The sequence below is a fragment of the Carcharhinus amblyrhynchos genome, chromosome 9 (genome assembly GCF_965287045.1).
Source record: "Carcharhinus amblyrhynchos chromosome 9, sCarAmb.v2.hapA, whole genome shotgun sequence".
Classification (NCBI taxonomy): domain Eukaryota; kingdom Metazoa; phylum Chordata; class Chondrichthyes; order Carcharhiniformes; family Carcharhinidae; genus Carcharhinus; species Carcharhinus amblyrhynchos.
Window position 1 is genome coordinate 9,277,119 of NC_137332.1, and position 17,924 is coordinate 9,295,042.

At 45.4% G+C, this 17,924-nt stretch overlaps 1 non-coding gene across 1 annotated transcript; it reads left to right on the forward strand.

Annotated features, from left to right (window-relative positions):
• The first annotated feature begins 5,257 nt into the window (after window positions 1-5,257).
• trnat-ggu (transfer RNA threonine (anticodon GGU)) lies at window positions 5,258-5,331 on the forward strand. The gene has a single exon. It is a non-coding gene; the product is annotated as a tRNA-Thr (tRNA).
• The last annotated feature ends 12,593 nt before the right edge of the window (window positions 5,332-17,924 follow it).

Below are 17,924 nucleotides of genomic sequence, written 5' to 3' on the forward strand. Positions count from 1 at the left end.
AGGCCAGAACTGAACCCCAGCCCCTGGTGCTGTCAAACAGCAATGCTAACCGCTGTGCCACCGTGCACGATTTGATTTATTGTTATCACAGTATTGGTATAGAGTGAAAAGTATTGTTTCTTACGTGCTATACAGACAAAACGTACCATTCATAGAATACACAGGGGAGAAGAAAAGGACAGGGTGCAGGATGTAATGTTACAGTCATAGTTAGGGTGTAGAGAAAGATCAAATTAACATGAAGTAGGTCCATTCAAAAGTCTGACAGCAGCAGGAAGTAGCTGCTCTTGAAGCTGTACCAATCTGTTCGTTGGTACATGATCTTAGACTTTTGTATTTTTTTTCCCGACGAAAGAAGGTGAAAGAGAGAATGTCCGGGGTGTGTGGGGTCCTTGGTTGTGCTGGCTGCTTTCTCGAGGCAGCGGGAAGTGTAGACAGAGCCAGTGGATGGGAGGCTGGTTTGTGTGATGGGCTGGACTGCGTTCACAACCCTTTCACAATGGGCTGGAATGGTCCCCGTTCTGTGCTGCATGATTCCATTCTAATCCACTTTGATGACAGTACCACAAGTTGTGGTTGGTTTTCAGTGGCCTCCTGAAGTGGGCAACAAACCACTCAGATGGTTAACAAGGTATGTTTGTTAAGCCAAGCAAGGTTTGGCACCTTCTCTGGATTCAAGAGATGGCAATGACTGGTACTTCGTCACAAGGCCTACATTCTGAAAAATGATTAACATTTGTAGTGTAAAAGGGTCAACTGATGTAACTGTGATGCTTAGAGTTTATTTATTAGTGTCGCAAATAGGCTTAAATTAACACTGCAGTGAAGTTGCTGTGAAAATCCCCTAGCTGCCACACTCCAGCACCTGTTCGAGCACACTGAGCATGGCCAATTATGTCTTTCGGACTGTTGGAGGAAACCGGAGCACCCGGAGGAAGTCCACACAGACACGGGAAGAACATGCAGACTCCACACAAACAGTGACCCACGCCAGGAATCGAACCCAGGTTCCTGGCGCAGTGAAGCAGTCGTGTATATCAATGTAACATCAGAGGCTGCGATCTGTGGGGATGCAGGAGGAGAACCATCATGGGGTAACTGAGATGGGCATAGATCTGTAAATAAGCAAGAATGTTTGTTCTGCATAACAGTCTATGGCAACCTTCTTAGTGCAACCGGCAAACCCTAAAGAATCTCCTGCTAGTTGCCGAACCCAAGCATGGTGGCACAATGGCTAGCGCTGCTGTCTCACAGGGTCGGGGACACAAGTTTGGTTCCAGCCTTGGAACACTGTCTGTGTGGAGTCTGATCAGTGTCAGAGAGATCAGCAGGGTTAGAGATTAACATGATTAGAGATTAACATGAGATGATGGGGTTAGGGCCTGGTGGGATTGTGTTCGATGCGGACTCGATGGGCTGAATGGCCTCTTCCTGCGATGTAGGATTTCTATAATTCCATCAAACAACGTTAGTGGGAGCGAGTCAGGCATTCGTGCCGTTGTAACACCTTCTCAACTTTATTGTGTATGGCTGCACTTTTGAGCATATTTTTCTTATTAGCAATGACAGATCTTGAATCAATCTGAAAGTGGCAGCATGCACCAAGACAACTGCAGTTTATAGGACAGATGGGCACCATTAGATCATTTGTATCAACCAGTCTGTCAAACGTAGCACGGCAAAGTAGGCACCAGGGTGTTTGGTGTAACAAATGAACCGATGCAGAATTGATTCAGTATCGGTGCTTGTTTGTATGCCTGGTCTCGGATGTATCATAAATTGTACGGCTGCAGTGAAATGATTGCAAATGCTGAAATGTCAAGCACTGGATTAGTCAAGAATGGGCTGAGACACTTTTTTTTTGCAGAAGTGTTAAACATGAATAATAATAATGTGCACCTATAATTCAGGCAATAGAGTTTTAGTATTCATACAAACATATTGCGCGCGATCTGATAAATTTGTTTAATATTTGCTCAATTAAGACAGATTACTTTGCGCACTGTGTTGACAGGACAGCATTGTTTATAGAGATAAAGATTATTAAGATGGATTTGGTAATGCAGATTGCTACATTAAAGTTGAGCTAGTCTCTTTTGCACTTTATACCATTTCCTTTATCTGAACATGTTTTAAATTACTCTACTGCTGCATAAATGTTAAGATAGATAAGCACTAGGCATCGTGCGCTTAGTTCAGAGTTCAAATACTTAGTATCAGAGTTTTGAGTCAGGTTATCTCATTGCTGTTCTTTCTTTAGTAAGAGCCAGGCCTTTTAGAGTTACTGACATTAAGCACTTTGCCACACAAAACCTGACATTCACTTGCACAAAGAGAGTAGCAATTAACTGGAAATACTAAGACTGAGTACAATTGATTGTTGTGGGGAAGAGTAGAGTTTATTTATTAGCTACAAGTAGGCTCACATTAACTTTGCAATGCAGTAACTGTGAAAATCCCCCAGGCGCCACACTCTGGTGCCTGTTTGGGTACACTGAGGGTGAATTAAGCATGGCCAATGCACTTATCCTGCACGTCTTTTGGACTGTGGGAGGAAACGAGAGCACCCAGAAGGAACCCATGCTGACACAGGGAGAATGTGCAAGCTCCACAGAGACAGTGACCTAAGCCGGGAATTGAGCCCAGGTCCTTGGTGCTGTGAGACAACAGTGTTAACCATTGTGCCGCTGTGTCACCCCTGAGTATTTAAGAAGTGGCACAATGGCACTGTGGTTAGCAATGCTGCTTCACAGTGCCAGAGGCCCCGCTTCCATTCCAGCCTCGGGGTCACTGCCTGTCTGGAGTTTGCACATTCTCCCCATGTCTGTGTGGGTTTCCTCCGGGTGCTGCAGTTTCCTCCCACTGTCCAAAGATGTCCAAGTTAGGTGGATTGGCCATGCTAAAATTGCCCTTTATTGTTGCAAGATTTCAGGTTAGGTAGATTGGCTGTGCTAAATTTCTTCTTAATGGCCAAAAATCTGTTTGCTAGGTGGATTGTCCTTGATAAATGCATGGAGAATTGGATAGGACAGAGGGGTGGGTCTGGGTAAGGTTCTCTTTTGGAGAGTGGGTGCAGATTTGATGGACTGACTCCCCTCCTCCTGCACTGGAGGGATCCTATGGGGCTGAGACGTTTTATTCTGAGGGATATGGAAGGTGGATAAATGGATTTGAGACACAAAATGGTGGAGTAGGCGCAATGGCCTTAATGCCCCCAGCATTCAATCCCTCCCTGTACATTAATATTTCTCTAGCCTTTCTCAATTTGACTGGTGCAACTGTGATCAGTGGTCCATTGAACTGTCCACCTGTTTCTTCTCAATATCAGAAAACACTAACTTTTACACACACTGGCCTCCCTATAACTTCACCATGTCAGAATTAAGAAAGATTGCTGCCTCCTACCCTATTTTGAGGAAAATATCACCCATCAGGAGAATTTTCACCTCTGAGACAAAAGCTTGTGATTAAAGTGCCACTCCAGAGATCTGAACATGCTATCCAGTCTAACACTCCAGTGCAGTACTATGGGAGTCCTCTGATGTTGGAGGTGCCATCTCTTTGGATGAGACATTGAACTGAGGCCTCACATATCCTCCTCAGGTGGCCAGAAATGGTGGTGTTGTGGTATGTTGCTGGACTAGTAATCCTGAGAGCTAAGACTAATGCTTGTGGGGTTCAAATCCCACCACAGCTCCTGAATGGAACTTAAATTTGATTAAGGGGTAATTTTTTCACACAGAGGGCATTTGGAACGAGCTGCCAGAGATAGAGTTGGGTACAATTCTGTCTTTTAAAAAGCGTTTAGACAGTTACATGCGTAAGATGGGTACAGAAGGATATGGGCCAAATGAGGGCAATTGGGATTAGTTTAGGGGTTTAAAAAAATGGGTAGCATGGACAAGTTGGGCCAAAGGGCCGGTTTCCATGTTGTAAACCACTATGACTCTAATAAATGTGGAATTGCAAAGTTGTCTCTGTAAGCAATGGTTGTAACAAACCATGTGGTTGACTAATACCCTTCAGGGAAGGAAAGCTTACTTAGGTGGTCAACGTGTCACACGGAGCTGAACTTTAACCTCCCTCTGAAATGACTTAACAAGCCACTCAGTTGTACGAAACTTCTAACAGGGACCAGATGGACTGCAGCAGTTTGAGATGGTAGCTCGCCACAACAAGTAATTGAGTAATTCTCAAGCAACATTGTAAAAGTCTGAGGACACATACCAACTGACTCAAGAACAGTTTCTTCCCTGCTGCCGCCAGACTTTTGAAAGGACCTACCTCGCATTAAGTTGATCTTTCTCTACACCCTAGCTATGACTGTAACACTGCATTCTGCACTCTTTCCCTCTTGATACGGAATGCTTTGTCTGTTTCTGGCACGCAAGAAACAATATTTTTCACTGTAGGCCAATACATGTGACAATAATAAAACAAATCAACTCAAATAATGCCCATTTCCTTTGAAGTATAAAAGAAAAGACTTCCTGTCATGTTGCAAGAGAGTTGTCCCCAGTATCCTGGCCAAGGGAGTGCCAGAATTCTTCCTCAGTGTATCCGAACAGGCGTCAGAGTGTGGCGACTAGGGGATTTTCACAGCAACTTAGCGTTAATGTAAGTTTACTTGTGACTAATAAATAAACTTTTAACTTTACTTATCCTTGAACCTACCCATAAAACAGATGGCCTGGTCAAAAATCCATTACTGTTTGTGGGAGCTTTCTGTGCATGTTGGGCGGCAGTAGCACAGTAGTTAGTACTGTTGCTTCACAGCCCTGGGGACCCGGGTTTGATTCCCGGCTTGGGTCACTATCTGTGTGGAGTTTGCACATTCTCCCCGTGTCTGTGTGGGTTTCCTCCGGGTGCTCCAGTTTCCTCTCACATTCTGAAAGACGTGCTGGTTAGGCACACTGACCCGAAAAGGTGCTACACTGTGGCGACAAGGGAGTTTCACAGTAACTTCATTGCAGTATTAATGGCAAATAAATAAACTTTAATAAATGAACACATTCGTTCCCTGTGTTACAACAGTGACAAAATTTCACAAGTACTCCATCAGTTGTAAACTCATGGGGACGTCCTGAGGTTGAGGCAGAGGCTACATAAATGAAACTCTTTCCTTCCTTTCTTCTTCAGAGCCTCAACTCAGTGGCACTGCCTTCCTCTGACAGGAAACCCAAGATGTGGAGTGGGCACAGTAAGTAGTCTCACAACACCAGGTTAAAGTCCAACAGGTTTATTCAGTAGCACACGTGGCACTGTGGCTTAGTAGGTTAAAGTGCCTGTTTGGTAAACAGGAGATCCTGAGTTTGAATCTCAGTGGTGCCTTTGTCTATTTTGCACTTGGAAACCCAAGTTTATTTCTTTGTCTCTCTCTGTCTATTCCGACTTTGATGCTTTCCTTTGTGGAACGGCATTGACCCTTGAACTGATTTAATTCAAAACAAAAATCAAAGATATTGCCTTGGGGGCAGAGAGTGCACACAGAAAGAAGGATGAATTCAGCTCTAAGGCAGATCTTCACCGGGCAGTTTCTGGACTGGAGGATGTTATATCCTGCACTTGTCAGAGTAAAGAATGTAAAGCAATAGCACGTGGCGTAGATGCAAACAGCAACAGAGCTTTATTTGATTGTTAATTCTACAAAGGCTTAATCTAGATTGCAGCAAAGCCCAGAGACTAAAATTATACCCATGACTGGACTCTTAAAGTGACTGCGCAACAACACAACGACCTCAAATAAATAACATTCCTCCCCCTTTACTTCTAAGATCTTATGACCACAGATTACCATAATATTTTTACATAGATATTAGAACAAGGGCAGGTAATGAATCATTACACAGTAATAATACAGATGATTGGAAAAACAATCAGTTGGACATCTATTCCACATTGGTTGCTGTGCAGTTCAGGGATTTGGTTGTTTTTGACTTTAGAGATACTCTTGTTACAGAGTCATAGAGGTTTACAGCATGGAAACAGGCCCTTTAGCCCAACTTGTCCATACTGCCCTTTTTTTTAAACCCCTAAGTTAGCCCTAATTGCCTCCATTTGGCCCATATCCCTCTATACCCATCGTACCCATGTAATTGTCTGAATGCTGCTTAAAAGACAAAATTGTACCTGTCCCTACCACTATCTCTGGCAGCTTGTTCCAGACACTCACCACCCTCTGTCCCTCTGGACCCTTTTGTATCTCACCTGTCTCACCTTAACCTATACCCTCTAGTTTTAGACTCCCCTACCTTTGGGAAAAGATATTGACTACCTAGCTGATCTGTGTCCCTCATTATTTTATAGAACTCTATAAATCACCCCTCAGCCTTCTAGGCCCCAGAGGAAAAAGTCCCAGTCTATCCATATAACTCATAGAAACCCTACAGTGCAGAAAGAGGCCATTGGGCCCATCAAGCCTGCACCGAACACAATCCCACCCAGGTTCTACCCCCATATATTTACCCACTAATTTCTCTAACCTACGCATCTCAGGACACTAAGGGGCAATTTTAGCATGGCCAATTAGTCTAACCCACACATCTTTGGACTGTGGGAGGAAACCAGAGTACCCAGAGGAAACCCACGCAGACATGAGGAGAATGTGCAAACTCCACACAGATAGTGGCCCAAGCCAAGAATCAAACCCAGGTCCCTGGAGCTGTGAAGCAGCAGTGTTAACCACTGTGCTACCGTGCCATCCATCAAGTCCTGGTAGCATCCTCGTAAGTCTTTCCTGCATTCTTTCTAGTTTAATAATATCCTTTCTATAATAGAGTGACCAGGTTCTTCAGAGGAAGGTGTAACCATCTCTCTTGCAGAAGGAAGATTAGTCAGAGAAAGGGAGTCTTTAGCAATCTTGGTCTCTGCTGATTTACCCCAAGTCACAGTCACAGTATCTGGTTGCATGGAATGGAGGTTCATTTTGAGGTAGTTCTGGCACACACGGTCCTGGTATATTACTGATCTGCATCTCCACATTCGTTCATCTTCAATGTTGTATTGACATTTGAAAGAAATCACACTTGTCTTTCCTGACACCAAGACCACGGATCTGAGGGCGCTTCAACGTGGTTTTGAGATTCCATAAATGTTCCTGTTCATTGGTACCAGCAATCAATTTGTCATCAAGGTAGCATTGTGTCCCCTGTATAGGAGATATGACCAGTTTGAATCAATACAGTTGCAGGATTCCACTTTTTGGAAGTGTTATACTTACACGCCAAAACTTGCTCTCTTTATCAAAGCAAGCGTCTTTTGGAATTACCTTCTCTTCTTAAGATTTGCAACTGCCAATTGTGTTCTGCTATCTCGGACACCTCCTGCAGTAAGAGTAGATCAGAGGTAACTCTCAACTTCCTCTCCAAGAGTAGCAAAGCTGAGAAAGGTTACCACAAGCAGACTTCAATGATCTTTATTCTGATCTGCACATTCCTATGTGGCCCAAAAGTAGTTGTTAAGGGACAGTGATCGGTCAGCAATGTGAAGTGACGGCCACAATTTGGGCATAATTTGATTCAGCATTCATCATTGCCTAAGTGAAAGACTTTTCTTCCACTGATGGCAGTACGTGCGACACCACCACTCCAATTCAGTACAGCGAAGCATCGTAGACAAATCATAGTGCCTACTTCAGACTGAAATGTACCAATGCCTTTGACCTCTTCAGGGCTTCTTCAACTGACTGGTATGCTTTTTTGCACTCTGGTGTCCAAAGCCATGCTTATTTCGTGCACACAGATTATGCAATGATTTAATTAGGGTTGCTGGATTCAAAACAAATTTGCCACAATAATTAATTAATCCTAGGAGTGGTCTTAATTGTATTACATTCGTTCACTGTGGAGAACATAAGAACATAAGAACATAAGAAATAGGAGCAGAAGTAGGCCATCTGGCCCTTCGAGCCTGCCCCGCCATTCAATAAGATCATGGCTGATCTGTCGTGGCTCAGTTCCACTTTCCCGCCCTCTCCCCATAACCCTTAATCCCTTCTCTTATCAAAAACCCATCAACCCGCTTCTTAAAAATATTTAGCGAGGCAGCCTCCACCACTTCAACGGGCAGAGAATTCCAGAGATTCACCACCCTTTGAGTGAAGAAGTTCCTCCTCAACTCCGTTCTGAACCGCCCCCCCTTTATCTTGAGGCTGTGCCCCCTAGTCCTACTGTCTTTTTTGAGCGGGAAGAGTCTTTCCACCTCTATCCTATCCATCCCATTCATCATCTTATACGTCTCAATGAGATCTCCCCTCATTCTTCTAAACTCTAACGAGTACAAGCCTAGTTTATTCAGCCTCTCCTCATAGCTCAACCCCCTCAACTCCGGTATCAGCCTAGTAAACCTCCTCTGCACTCCCTCCAAGGCCAAAATATCCTTGCGCAGGTGCGGCGCCCAAAACTGCACACAGTACTCCAGCTGCGGCCTCACCAATGCCCTATACAGCTGCAGCAAGACCTCCTTACTTTTATATTCAATCCCCCTCGCTATGAAGGCCAGCATCCCATTCGCCTTCCTGACCACCTGCTGCACCTGCAGACTGGGTTTTTGCGACTCATGCACAAGGACCCCGAGGTCCCTCTGCACCGTCGCCTGCTGCAGTTTTTCGCCACGTAAGTAATAGTCCTTCCTACCATTCTTCCTACCAAAGTGGACCACCTCACACTTGCCAACATTAAATTCCATTTGCCATTTCCTGGCCCATTCGCCCAGCCTATCTAGATCCTTCTGCAGACTCTCCACACCCTCCGCACAATTTGCCTTTCCCCCAATCTTGGTGTCATCAGCAAATTTCGACACCCTACACTCGGTTCCCTCCTCCAGATCATCTATATAAATGGTAAATAGCTGAGGCCCCAGCACCGACCCCTGGGGCACCCCACTAGTCACCAACCGCCAATCCGAATAGCACCCATTGACCCCCACTCTCTGCCTCCTATTTGACAACCAATCCTCTATCCACGCTAACACCCTACCCCCAACTCCATGTCCTCTGACCTTCTGCAGTAACCTCTTGTGAGGTACCTTATCAAACGCCTTCTGAAAATGAGCCTCCATGATAGCTTCCACTTTCTTCAGTGCCTTGTGTAAACCCTTGTTAGAGACCACATGACTTAAATATCGTCATTTGAAAGAAGTCACACTTACCTTTACTGACACAAAGACCAGGGGCAGGATTTTATGGCCTCGCTCAAGAGAGACCAGAAACTCACGCTTGGGGTCAATGGACACTTCTGTTGTCCACCCTTCACCCGCTCCAATTCCGTGGTGGGCAAGGCAGTAGAATTCCGGCGCATTTGTCTGAAGGTATTTCAACGTGGTTTCTAGGTTACATAAGTGATGCTGTTTGTTGGTGCCAGTGCTTAATTTGTCATCAAGGTAGCATTGTACCCCTTCAAGATCTGGTCCATGGACTATTGGAATAAAATGGTTACTAAAGTTATCCCAAAAGATAATCTCTGATAGTGGAATAAGCCCTTATGTGTTATAATGGTAAACTGGTGTTGATGTTCAGCTGCAACATTCATTTGCAGGTAGGCCTGCGATAGGTTGATTTTGCTGAACTTCTGTATGCCTGTTAAGCCACAAGTAAATCCTCGATTGAAGTTAGCAGGTATTGAACAACACAAAAAACCGGGTTGATCTTTGTTTTGGAATCTTCACAAATGCATTTCATCCCATCCTGCTTCATTACGGGCATAATAAGAGTTGCCCAGTAACTTGTGGTAACAGATTTGAAGACTCCTGTACCCATAAATTTAATTATTTAGATTCTACCTTGAGATGAATAGCGCAGGGGACTCTTCTTGCCTTGAGAATTTTAGATTGGCCGTTTTGTTTGATGTTAAGTACCACCTGTAATCTTTTCATGGGTGTCCTCAAATACACTATTCTGTTTCTCCAAGGTGTCCTATGCATCTGTTTTAGAATCAATCAACATGTTCACAGCACTCCAGTTCAACTTTGTCTTCTCCAACTAAGAGTGGTCAAAGTGGCAGCTCTGTCATTCACCCACTTAAGTCTATTTTGATGTGGTGCATCCTCTCTGAGATACTATTCCCTTTGTGTAGGTCCTCTGGATGACATCCATTGGTTTTAATGGTAGGTGACTCAAGTTTTGCTTGTAAGTAATCTCAGGAATTAGTGAGATGGCAGTCCCTGTGTTAACCTCCACTCTGACAGGCTGTTCATTTAATTTTGGAACTACCCAGATCCTATGAGAGTCACCTTCAACCAAAAGTGCACTTAGTTTCAATTCCTCATCAGATTTATGTGCTGTGTCTTCATTGAGCTTACTATTCCTGTCTGGATAAATTGGTTTCCTTCAGCAAGTTCACGCTGTTGCTGCATAGTGGCAAGTGGTTAGCAATGCTACTTCATGGTACCAGGGACCCAAGTTCGATTCCTGTCTTGGGGCATTGCCTGAGTGGGGTCTGTATGCTCTCCTCGTGTCTCCAGTGCTTTCCTCCAGTGCTCTGGTTTCCTCACACAGTCTGAAAGACATGCTGGTTAGGTGCAGAGGCTGTGCTAAATTCTCCCTCCAAACAAGTGCCAGACTAGGGGATATTCTCAGTAACTGCACTGCAGTGTTAATGTAAGTCTACTTGTGATAATCATAAATAAAGTATACTAAAATTCTTAAAAATATATGGCCAATTTTGCCACATTTCTTTCATTGGCTGACCACCTTTGCTCCAGCATTCAGCTTGTGAATGGCTTGCTTTTGCACAGTGGTAACCTATCTGTAGCTGGGTAGACACTCTCTGGGTGACAGCTATGCTATGGATCCACATGCCTGCTCTGAGCTGAGAATCCTCCTTACCACCAAGCTCTATCAAAACAGCCATTTCTAAGGCTGCTTTCACACTTAACTTCCATTCAGTGAGCAATCTCTGCTGTAAAGCCTTATTCCTCAGTCTACAAACCAGACAGTCCCTAACTGTATCATCTAGACAGTCACCAAATTCACAATGCTCTGCGAGGCACTTTACAGAGCCACAAAAAATGGTGCAAAATTCTCTTCTTCCAGCTGATTTCTATTATGGAACCTGAAATACTCTGCAATAATTCATGGATTGGGTGAATAATGGTCCTCCGCTATCTTATTTAATTCCTTATATGGTTTGCTACTGGGTTCCTCAGGCTGACTCTGGGATAAATCAAAAGTTTTACTGCCAATGGTTCTAGGGAAAACAGGAATTGCAATATCCTGAGGGTTCAGGCTGGGGACTTGCGATAAGGGGTGTTGTGGGGGTGAAGGATCTGGTTGTCTTAGTACATCTCGGAAGCGACAAGAGAGGTTGGGCTAAGAACGATGTTCTGCTAAGAGATTTGGATAGAGGAGAGCTGGTGGATGTGGTCTTTCTAGATTTTCAGAAGGCGTTTGACAAAGTGCCTCACTAGAGGTTATTGCAGAAGGTCGAGGGACATGGAGTTGGGGGTAGGGTGTTAGCGTGGATAGAGGATTGGTTGTCAAATAGGAGGCAGAGAGTGGGGGTCAACGGGTGCTATTCGGATTGGCGGATGGTGACTAGTGGAGTGCCCCAGGGGTCGGTGCTGGGGCCTCAGCTTTTTACCATTTATATAGATGATCTGGAGGAGGGAACCGAGTGTAGAGTGTCGAAATTTGCTGATGACACCAAGATTGGGGGAAAGGCAAATTGTGCGGAGGGTGTGGAGAGTCTGCAGAAGGATCTAGATAGGCTGGGTGAATGGGCCAGGAAATGGCAAATGGAATTTAATGTTGGCAAGTGTGAGGTGGTCCACTTTGGTAGGAAAAATGGTAGGAAGGACTATTACTTACGAGGCGAAAAACTGCAGCAGGCGACGGTGCAGAGGGACCTCGGGGTCCTTGTGCATGAGTCGCAAAAACCCAGCTTGCAGGTGCAGCAGGTGGTCAGGAAGGCGAATGGGATGCTGGCCTTCATAGCAAAGGGGATTGAATATAAAAGTAGGGAGGTCTTGCTGCAGCTGTATAGGGCATTGGTGAGGCCACAACTGGAGTACTGTGTGCATTTTTGGGCGCCGCACCTGCGCAAAGATATTTTGGCCTTGGAGGGAGTGCAGAGGAGGTTTACTAGGCTGATACCGGAGTTGAGGGGGTTGAGCTATGAGGAGAGGCTGAATAAACTGGGCTTGTACTCGTTAGAGTTTAGAAGAATGAGAGGAGATCTCATTGAGACGTATAAGATGATGAATGGGATGGATAGGATAGAGGTGGAAAGACTCTTCCCGCTCAAAAAAGACAATAGGACTAGGGGGCACAGCCTCAAGATAAAAGGGGGGCGGTTTAGAACGGAGTTGAGGAGGAACTTCTTCACTCAAAGGGTGGTGAATCTCTGGAATTCTCTGCCCGTTGAAATGGTGGAGGCTGCCTCGTTAAATATTTTTAAGACGCGGGTTGATGGGTTTTTGATAGGAGAGGGGATTAAGGGTTATGGGGAGAGGGCGGGAAAGTGGAACTGAGCAGCGACAGATCAGCCATGATCTTATTGAATGGCGGGGCAGGCTCGAAGGGCTGGATGGCCTACTCCTGCTCCTATTTCTTATTTGGAAGAGTTAGGGCCCAAATTAAAACCCAGTCCACTGGGGCTAGAAGGGGCTTGATAGAGTGACACTGAGAGGTTGTTTCCCCCGGCTGGGGAACAGTCTCAAGATAAGGAGTCAGCCATTTAACACTGAGGCGAGGAGAGTTTCAGCCCTGAAATTGTCTTGAATCATTGGAATTCTCTGCACCAAAGGGCTATGGATGCCCCATTGGTGAATGTAATCAAAGTTGAGAATTGGGGGTTGAAGCTCAAGGTCAACCAGGAACCTATTAAATGGTGGACTCGGCTCACTGGACTACATGTCTACTCCTGTTCTCATGTGTCTCGTGTCCTTGTGTTCAGCACACTGCCAAAGGGCCAGGAAAATTCAGCCCACAAAATTAGCAATCCCCTCTTTTCTACTGAAGGCTTGCCAAATGTAATTAAATAACCCAATCCCTTCACCAACTCAACCATCCTGGTTGCATTCTTTGGCATATTCTTGTCAACTTTACAAGGTCAATAACTGGAAGGTCCTGTCACTCCATTAGTCCTGGACATTGCTGGCAAGTCATGACATGGAGATGCTGGCGTTGGACTGGGGTAAACACAGTAAGAAGTCTCACAACACCAGGCTAAAGTCCAACAGGTTTATTTGGTAGCTAATGCCACTAGCTTTTGCAGCGTTTCTCTTTCGTCAGGTAAGCTCTGTTCGCAAACAGGGCACATAAAGACAAACTCAGTTTACAAAATAAAGGTTGGAATGTGAGTCTTTACGCTTGATTACCTGTCAAGACTCGCACTCCAACCATTATTTTGTAAATTGAGCTTGTGTCTTTATATGCCCTGTTTGTGAACAAAACTCCTACTTACCTGATGAAGGAGCAGCGCTCCGAAAGCTAGTGGCTTTTGTTACCAAATAAACCTGTTGGACTTTAACCTGGTGTTGTGAGACTTCTTGCTGGCTAGGCCAGCATTCATTGCCCATCCCAAATTACCCTTGAGAATGTGGTGATGAGCTGCTTCCTTGAAGCACTGCAGTCTATTTTGAGATATGTATACCCACAGAGCTGTTTGGGAGCAAGTTATTCTGTTGAGGTGGGCACTCCAGTTCAGTCCTGAAGGAGTGCAGCGGTGCCTGAGGTGCCATTTTCTGAAAGAGTCAAACCAAGGCTCAGTTTGCCCTCTCAGATCGACACAAAGGGTCACAGAGCACTACTTGCCCCTGTGTCCAACCTTTTTCCTCAACCCAAACTTCAAGAACAGGTTATCCGGTTGTTGGACACTCAATATTCGGTTGGACACAGGGGCTGGAATTTTACCGTCCCGCCCGCCATGGGAATCGGAATGGGCGAGGGGCAGGCTGCAGAAAAGTTCATTGACTTTGGGTGGGATTTTATGAGTTTGGGCAGAACAACTCTGTCAAATCCTGTCCAAGCTGTTTTTTAATGTTTATTTATTAGTGTCACAAGTAGGCTTACGCTAACACTGCAATGAAGTTACTATGAAAATCCCCTCGTTGCCACACTCTGGCACCTGGTTGGGCGCACCAAGGGAGAATTTAGCACAGCCAGTGCGCCTTTCAGACCATAGAAGGAAACCGGAGCGCCCAAAGGAAATGCATGCAGACACGGGGACAATGTGCACACTCTACACATGATATGGAGATGTCGGTGTTGGACTGGGGTAAACACAGTAAGAAGCCTCACAACACCAGATTAAAGTCAAACAGGATTACTTGGTAGCAAAAGCCGCTAGCCTTCGGAGCTCTGCCCCTTCGTCAGGTCACCTGATGAAGGGGCAGCCAGCGATCCAAAAGCTAGTGGCTTTTGCTACCAAATAAACCCGTTGGACTTTAACCAGGCGTTATGAGACTTCTGGCTGTGCAGACTCTGCACATGATGTGGGTATGCCGGCGTTGGACTGGCGTAAACACAGTAAAAAGTCTGACAACACCAGGTTTTAGTCCAACCTATTTATTTGATAATATACTCACTAGCTTTCGGGTTAGCCCCTTCGTCAGGTGACAGTGAACAGAGCTGGGGATCGAGCCTGTGTCCCCGGTGCTGCGCTTGGCACTGCTGCCTCACCGTGCCAGGCAGACGGGTTCGATTATTTTTTTGTGGCGGTGTCAGGCGCCCTCACACAATCCGAGGGCCAGCAGATCACTGGCTCCCTGAGTGCGGTGAAATATGCTGTGTTTTGAGTCAAAAAAAAATCACGACCACTTAATGAGAATACCTCTACTGTGTTCCCACAAAAAAACACCTGCTCATGACTCTTTAACATCACTTTAAGTGGCAAATCATTCCATTAGTCACAGGCAATATAAAAGGGATTGGTTTATACGGCACATTGGAGCAAAGAGCAGCTCCTCCATTGTCATTACACTGCCCTCAACTGGTCACAGAGGAACTTGCATCCAAAAATGCCTTCCCCGCTCCTTTGCAATGACAGCAGAGGGAGGAATTAATCAAAGTCTTCCAAATCATGAGGGGAGTTGATGGAGCTAATAAAGACAAACAATTTCCACTCTCAGCAGTGCCGGCAACCAAAAGGCACAGATTTAAGATCTAATTGGCAAAACTGGAGGAGAGGTGAGGAGATTTTCCTTTTATCTATTCAGCGAGTTGTGATCTGGAAAGCACTGACTGAAAGGTTAATGGGAGCAGATTCAGCAATGGCATTCAGAGGAGAATTGGTTGAATACAAAGGGGAAACAATTGGAGGCAATTTGGGAAGAGCGGGGACCTGAGACTAATTGGATAGTTCTTAAGAGCTGACCCAGACAGCGTGGGTTGAATGGTCTCCTTCTAAGATATAATTGATATTTTGTACCAAGGAGTGACGCACTGATAGACAAAGAGCATGCAACATGCACTGTGCATTATAGAATCCCGACAGTACAGAAGGAGGCCATTCGGCCCATCGAGCCTGCTCCAACTCTCTGATAGAGTATCTTACCCAGGCCCTCTTCCCCACCCTATCCCCATTACCCCCGTGCATTTTCCATGGCTAATCCACCTAACCTGCTCCTCTGTGGCTTATGGGAGGAAACTGGATCATCCCCGCACAGACATAGGGAGAACAAGCAAACTCTGCACAAACAGTGACCCATTGAATTGAACCAGGGTCCCTGGTGCAGTGGCAGCAGTGCTAACTACTGTGCCACTGTGCCGCTATAGACAGGGCAGCATGGTGGCACAGTGGTTAGCACTGCTGCCTCACAGCACCAGGGACCCGAGTTCAGTTCTCGGCTTGTGTGTGCAGTTTGCACATTCTCCCCGTGTCTGCGTGGATTGGATTTCCTCCGGGTACTCCAGTTTCCTCCCACAGTCCAAAGATGTGCGGATTAGGTGAATTGGCCATGTTAAATTGACCTTAGTGTCAGGGGAATTAGCTAGGGTAAATGCCTGGGATTATGGAGGAGCAGCACTCCGAAAGTTAGTGGCATTTGCTACCAAATAAACCTGTTGGGCTTTAACCTGGTGTTGTGAGACTTCTTACTGTGTTTACCCCAGTCCAACGCCGGCATCTCCACCTTATGGGAATAGGGCATGGGTGGGACTGTGTTTGGTACAGCCACGATGGGCCAAATGGCCTCCTTCTGTACTGTAGGGATTATATGAAAAGGATGCTATAGAGCAAATTTCCCTACACTGACTCATTTTTCAGAGTGGATTCACAATGCCAGACAAAGAGAAGCTCACAGACTTTGACGTCATGAAGGCATTTGGACAATGCAGTTATAGTTTTAAGAAAAAATACTTACAATAATGATAGTGGGTGTTGAGCAGCTTTTGAACTGTTTATCATTGGATGTCATGCAACAAGACACATTCAGATACAAAACTGACAGATTAATATTCAAAACCAACCGACTCAAGAACAGCTTCTTCCCTGGTGCCATCAGACTTCTGAATGGACCCACCTGACATTAGGTTGATCTTTCTCTACATGTTATCTGTAACTGCAGCACTACATTCCATACTCTCTCCTTTCCCTCTCCCCTTTGTTACCTCATGAGCTTTGTCTGTATAATGCGCAAGAAACAATACTTTTCAATGTATGCCAGTACATGTGACAATAATAAATCAAATCAAATCAACGCCCACCTCTTCATACCTAGCAGAGTAACTTACAGCTTTCCGATCCCATGTATCTTGGTGGTAATTCCTGTGATGTCTCCTTTGCTGTGCAGTCTTGCTCGGTGGGAGTGCGCAGTGGTGAAAAAATGCTGGTGGGCACTGGACTTCCGTTGTTTTTGAGCGTAGACCCAGGATGACTCCTGGGATCCCTTCCCTTCCAGCCCTCAGGCGTGGAATGGCATCAGATTGGATCCAATGGCACTCATTTACTTTCATCTGAGAAACATAGTGGAGGAAATGACCTCATGGTATTATCGTTGGACTATTAATCCAGAAACTCAGCAGATGTTCTGGGGACACGGGTTTGAATCCCTCCATGGTAGACACTTGAATTTAAATTCAATAAAAAAGATCTGGGATTAAGGATCTACTGATGACTGTGAAGCAATTGTGAAAAAACACATCACTAGTGTTTTTTGGGGAAGGAAATCAGGGAGTACTTACCTAGTCAGGCCGGCACGTAACTCCGGAGCCACAGCAACCCTTGGGCAGCTAGGGATGGGCAATAAATGCTGGCCACGTCCCATAATCTGTGACAAAGTTTTGACAAAGGGTCATCTGGACTCGAAACATCAGCTCTTTTCTCTCTTTACAGATGCTGCCAGACTTGGTGGGCAGTAGATGTTGGACGATGCCCATTTCCCACGAATGAATAAACGAAAAGGGAACTATACAATCCAGTTTCTAAGCCATTTTATGTCGTTAGTCTTAGGTCATAGGTCATAGAACCCTACAATGCAGAAAGAGGCCCTTTGGCCCATCAAGTCTGCACCAAATACAATCCCGCCCGGGCCCTACCCCCATTTCTCTACATATTATAGCCACTAATCCCTCTAACCTACGCATCCCTGGATGCTAAGGGGCAATTTCTTAGCACAGCCAATCAACCTAACCTGCACATCTTTGGACTGTGGGAGGAAACCGGAGCACCCGGAGGAAACCCACGCAGACACGAGGAGAATGTGCAATCTCCACACAGCTCTGGCCATTTCTGGGACCTTGCTGTGTGCAAAATTCCCAGTTACGTTTCCTGATATTCCAAGTGACTAGACTCCAGAAATACTCTACTTGCTGCAAAGTGCTTTGAGATACCTTCAGGTTATGCAAAGCACTGCAGACAGGCAAGTTCTTCTTTTTTTTCTCTCTGCATTCGTGGAAGGAATACAAGATTATTTAGAAATGTAGCTGATGAAATGTCCCAGTTTTAAAAGTCTGTGCTTGTGAAAAATCTTGCATTGGCATCACCATT